Below are 6,383 nucleotides of genomic sequence, written 5' to 3' on the forward strand. Positions count from 1 at the left end.
TGATAAATGAATAACCTCGCTTAATGCATTAATGATAAAAAATAATTGGATCCTTAAAGGCCCTTTAGAAATATAAACGAATAATCACTGAATTATATATAATATATATATATATATATATATATATATAAATAACCAAAATACATAATCAGAAAATTTTACATAAAAATATATGTAGGAATGAACTCAAAAAATTCTTATCTATGGTTGATTGTCTTTTTCTTCCACCCAAACCAAAATGCACCGTATCCTTAATTTTATGCAATGCTTGCACATTTCTAGAATATTTTGCTCGTGTTGTACCAAGTAATTTTTTAATGTGACCATCGTTTGAAAAACATCTTTAGATGACACAATTGGTACGACGCTACTATCATCTGGTTCAGGATCATTCTCATTATTCATTACTGACCCAATAATTTCTTCGTCTGTTGGAGACGACATAACTGCATCATTCTCGTTAGGATAGTTTAAAAGATGTTCTACGTCCATCACATTTCTATAACGTAAATTAGAAATGACACCAGTTAATTCAAAAAAAAAATGAATGTTAATTGAATTAATGATAAAATTTTGACTAATATTTCCTAAATATTTGTACATCTTCTCCTATATAATTTAACTTCTTAATTTAAAAAATATTATCTAAATGAATAAATATTTCATTATCGGTTAATCAAGAAATTAGGTAGGCGTCTTCTGGTATAAGTAATATTATTGAGTTGATAAGAATAAGACAGAAATCTGAAAGGTAGTGGGTGGTGGACACACAGGCTGAAGTTTGTCATTATGGAGCCACTTTACAGCCCCACGAGAAAAATTGAGAAACCTCACAACACACCAAAAAGTAGATCGGAATCGGATCAGAATGCTCTTCTTAGTAGTTGCTAACAAGGACGTCGCCTGCTCCACCAAACACATATCCCAAGTAGATAAAAAGGAAGCCAAGCTTTTTCGTTAGCATGATAACAAAGTAAATTACCTTAAAGCTGCAATTCAGTATACTCGGCCGTCCAAACCAATCTCCGGGAGAAAGAAACGGTGACGAAGAAGAAGAAAACGATTAGTTGATTTACTAAGAAGAACAATAAATGAGGTTTTTGTTGATTAAACATCCCTCCTTCCTGATACTGTTAATGGAAGTAAAATGTAAGTTAATTTTGGACTATGATCTTTTCTAATCTATATTTCTTGATTGTCTTTGAATTCTGATAAATCTCTACTTCACCACTTCTCAGTTTTTCATTACAAACTCTGGCCGATTTTTCGTTCATTCTTATCTAGAGTTTTAGGTAACTAATCCTTTTCTTGTTTTTTTTTCTCAGTGCTGAAGCGCCATTTCCTAATTTTTGAGCAATTGAAGCTGAATTGAACTCCTAATTAGTGAAGATGAAGTTTGGAAAGGAGTATTTGTCACAAATGTTGCCTGAGTGGAAGGATGCATACTTAGATTATACATATCTCAAAACATTGTTGAAAGACGTACTCAATTTCAAACGCAAGGAGCAGGAGAAGAAAGGACAAACCCAGCAGAAATCATTGGTTCGAGATTTGACATTCTACAGGTCCTTCAGCGGATTACACAAACGAAAGAGTCATGATTTCAATAATCCTCATGGAGGAGGAGATATTGAAGATCAGTTTATAGTGGTCAAGGCAGTCAAAGGAGCAAACTCGAATGTCAAATACGAGACTAAATTCGCTGAAGATGCAACTGACCAGGAAGTAGTTTTCTTCAATACACTTGACTATGAATTCAGTAAGGTTGATGAGTTCTACAAGGACAAGGTTGAGGAGGTTATGAACAAAGTCGCTTTGCTTAATAAACAAATGGATGCGCTAATTGCACTACGGATCAAGGTCGAAAATCCAAATCTTGATATGTCTGGTGCAGTGAGGGAGCTCGTGGCTGATGTTGCTAGCTTGGCTGATACTTCAAATGTTTCTAACCCAAGCACCCCAAGAATGCCAAGTAAGTGCCCATACCATGTATGGAATTGATGCGAACTGTTTACTGCAATGACAGGACACAACTATGGAATCCATTACTTTGCTATCTTCAATTATTTGTAATATTCTTGCTAGTAGCTAGTTGCAAAGATAAACATTCGTATAATTCTAAATTGCAGGAAAAGAGCAAATGTTTGTGATACAAGAAACGGGGATAGCAGACGAAGAAGATTCTGAGGGATCTAATGGAGGTGTGGATGTTGATAAAAGTAATGGTGGCAATAACAACTTTAAACCAGCTCCCCTGGAAATTCTTGAACATGTTAAAATCAGCAATGAACCAGAAACTCCAAAGTCAACTATAAAAGCCATGCTTCTCAAGGATTCCAAGGATAAGAAGTTGGAATTTAACAGGAAGCAGTTGAAAAAGGTAGAAGAGCAGCTAAAGCAGGTTTTTATTGAATTCCACTGGAAGCTTCGTACCTACGGGCATCAAAATCATACCTACGGGCAGTGGATAACTCTTACATTGGCAGCTCTGATGAGGTTAGTTCAAATGTGTTCATTAATCAATGATAAGCAGGGCAATTTGGTCAGTCATATTATCTATCCATACAATTAAATGCTTTGGATGGAATCCCTCTTTAAAATGGAAAATCTTCTGAATACGAAAATTAAGAGCTCAAATTTCTATGTCAAAATTATTTTCCTTTCTGTATATGCTTACCAAATTTCATCTTTCCTTTGTTTATCTGGAAACATACACTGAAATCTTGCACTCATTTTGTATATAATGTGACTGTAACAACTTATTTTGATGTGCAACGAATACATAAAGATTGCAGCATGCTCAGTTTATCGGGTCTTCTTATATATGCATTTGGAACACAAAATTTTGCGTTGGCTGCATTTTATGTCACCTTGACAAAACTCTAAATTTTGTCCCATTATTAAAAAATTTAGCTGTTTGACAGATCTCAGTTCTGTATGCTTTAAAACTGTCACAAATTCAGTTTCTGAAATGGTTATATGTGCAGTATCTTATGTGCTAGTGTCACTTCACAGATTACTGCAGTTTTGGAGAGAGTGGAGGCCACCTTTGTCAAGCACTTCTGTGACTCAAACCGCAGAAACGGTATGAAATCCTTGAGGCCAACAGCGAAAAAGGCAAAGCACAAAACAACATTCTTTCTAGGTAAAATTGAAATCCTTCACCATTTATGTAGTTTTCACAACTGAGTTTGATTTTAGTTTACCTTCTGACTCTACGATTAGGCTAAAGTAAATAATATTGTTGTACGCTATTGTTTTATTTCTTAGGCGTTAACTAATATACTGTATCCAGGATATTTTGCTGGATGTACCACAGCTCTTTTAGTGGCTCTTGTTTTGGTTATTAATGCGAGGAAGCTTGTGAATAAGGAAGGAAGAATTCAGTACATGGAAAATATATTTCCACTTTATAGGCAAGTGAAGACATCAGTGGCTTTTTTCTCGCTCTTTCTTCTCCAATTCTTTCGAGTATTCAGTCTAGTCTGTATCTTTTCTTACGGTATAAGCGCATTTCCTTGTTTAACTGAGTTCTGCATATCATTTTATTTCAGTTTATTTGCATTTATCATCCTGCATATGCTCATGTATGCCGTGAACATATACTTTTGGAGATGTTACCGGGTCAACTATCCGTTTATATTTGGTTTCAAGCAAGGGAATGAGTTGGGATACCGAGAAGTTTTTCTTCTCAGTGCTGGTCTGACACTACTTTCACTAGCTGGTGTCCTTGCGAACCTGGACATGGAGATGGATCCAGGCACTCAAAGCTATCAGACAGTCACCGAGTTGGTTCCTTTGGGATTAGTTACTGTAAGATTTTGAAAGCAGAAAACTCTCCTCTTAAAGCAAGAACTAGGAATTTGAAATATAACCAATCACTTTTTTTTTTGTGTGTGTGTTTTGTTTGCAGCTCGTACATGCCATAGAATTTGCCCCTTCAACATTATTTATCGTTCTGGTCGTTTTTTCTTTATCAAATCAATATGGCGCTGTATTTGTGCTCCTTTCTACAAGGTATGTATGTATTCCATTAAAACAAAAACTGCAGACTAAACCGATAGCTGAGATTGTTTATAGTTTTAAAATTTCTGCTTTCTCAGGTTACGCTCATTGACTTTTTCTTGGCAGACCAACTTACTAGCCAGGTATTTTATCATGCAATTCTTTGTTGCTCAGACCATTTTTTCCCCTTATTGCATTCCCTCCACATACTAACTAGTGTGTCTCAACCACATATCAGGTCCAGGCCTTTAGGAGTCTTGTGTTCTATATCTGCTACTATGGTTGGGGAGAGTTTACCCAGAGACAGAACAATTGTCGCCAGAGTGCCACCTATAATTCTTTCTATTTCATTGTAGCAGTTCTCCCATACTGGTCTCGGTTGCTCCAGGTATTACCGTAATCTCATTTTGTGTTGTACATTTCTTGACAGATATTCAAGTGTATTCTTAGTAGAAATTTAAGCCAAGGAACCATATGCAAGCCTGTTATAATTTCAAAGGCACGCATTTTAACTGTTAGCCTAAAGGACCACCACATTAGCACCAAACCTTTTAAATGTCTTTTTCAGAAAACAAGTCTTTAGGGGCTTGTTGCAATTCCAACTGTTCGCCTATCTTTAGTATGAAAGCAGAAGTAACAAAACCATACTGTACTATGATGGATTTATATGACGCAAACCTTACAAAACTATGTTGCTTGCTTTCACATCAATCTTGAGTCTCTCTACGTGCATTTTCTGGGTTCAACCCCAGGTCCCCATCAAACTATTAATTCTGTTATTATGTGATTTTGTTATAGTGTCTCCGTCGGTGGGTTGAAGAGAAAGATGTGTCTCAGGTATACAACGGTCTAAAATACCTCTTGACAATAATTGCAGTCCTAATGAGGACAGGGTTTGATTTAGAGAAGGGAACGAGTCGGAGAGCAGTAGCTATAATTAGCTCTGCCATTGCTGCAATCATGAGTACCTATTGGGACATCGTCAAAGATTGGGGGCTTCTTCAACGGCATTCAAAGAACCCTTGGTTGAGAGACAAACTTCTTATATCACACTTCTTATATCACACACTAGCGTCTACTTCATAGCCATGGTATGTATCTTTTAATCATATTATTAATTAAGACACGACATTGTATCATGTTTTTAAGTTGGAGATTCTCAAACTTGCAGAATTTTCTTTATTACAATGCAGGTGCTTGATGTTATTCTAAGACTTGCCTGGCTGCGATCTGTTGTAAACTTCCACGTGACATTCTTGCATCGAACAGCCTTAACCACCATAGTAGCATGTCTAGAGATACTCCGTCGAGGGATGTGGAATTTCTTCAGGTATGTTGCCATGGGTCTCATTGACCACGTAACACTTAACCACAGAATGAGAATATGGGTTGATGTGGTCCATATAATTTTGCATTGCTTAAATGAGCCACAATTTATGAGATTACTTGACATGGCATGAGAAGATCAGCTGCCGCATCCATGTCATCCGACCTGATTAAATGTTGCATACGAATAGCATCTTACTTTTCAGCACATTTATTATTACTAGATTAACATTTCACCAAGCTGCTAACTGGGTATTGTGAATGAATCAGGTTGGAGAACGAGCAGTTGAACAATGTCGGGAAGTTCCGCGCATTCAAGTCAGTCCCTCTCCCTTTTAGTTACTATGATGAAGATAGTAGCAAGGATGACTAGAAAATTAACAGATGAAGCGTTACAACACTTGAAAGCGTAGGAGACAACCGAATGACACCCCCAGCTTTTAGGGGACTTTTATATCATCTATCATCGAGCAAACCGAAGTCGGTATCTTTTCCACGCATTGAACCCTGTATTGTTACTGATTACAAGATACCACCAACTGCCAAGCTTACTTAGCCAATGCAGCTGAAAGTCTGGGAATTAAAATCAGGATCTTCGATACTTGAGGCTTCCCCTTTATGGAGAAAAAACAGATGACTGAAACACCAATGATTGTAAAAATATTAATCTTGAGTAGAAAAGACCCAAAATGCACGATAAAGCAATGTATAGAGAGTAGCAAGTCTGTAGAAAACTTCTAGGCTCATAATACAAATACAAAATACACAGGACCCAGTTTATAATTATAACATGTTACCACATACAATTGACACCAAATGTTGCAGACTATAAGAAACCTAAATGAGTTGAGACTTGAGAGTAGTATTCCATTTTTCTGATATCTGGTCACAACAAATGCAAGCTATATCACTAAGGTTTCTGCAACTTTTAAGGGTATTTAAGCCATCAACAAATGCAAGCTAATCCAATAGATAGCAAATATGATCCCAGGAAGAAATGATATTCATCCAACTGTTCTTAAGAGTAGTATTAGTCTCCCCAGCTAGAATTC

The 6,383-nt window shown here is 36.5% G+C and overlaps 1 pseudogene; it reads left to right on the forward strand.

Annotated features, from left to right (window-relative positions):
• The first annotated feature begins 787 nt into the window (after window positions 1-787).
• Window positions 788-6,132, forward strand: LOC113318662 (annotated as a pseudogene).
• Window positions 6,133-6,383: the final 251 nt, after the last annotated feature.

This window comes from Papaver somniferum, chromosome 10, assembly GCF_003573695.1.
Source record: "Papaver somniferum cultivar HN1 chromosome 10, ASM357369v1, whole genome shotgun sequence".
NCBI classification, from domain to species: domain Eukaryota; kingdom Viridiplantae; phylum Streptophyta; class Magnoliopsida; order Ranunculales; family Papaveraceae; genus Papaver; species Papaver somniferum.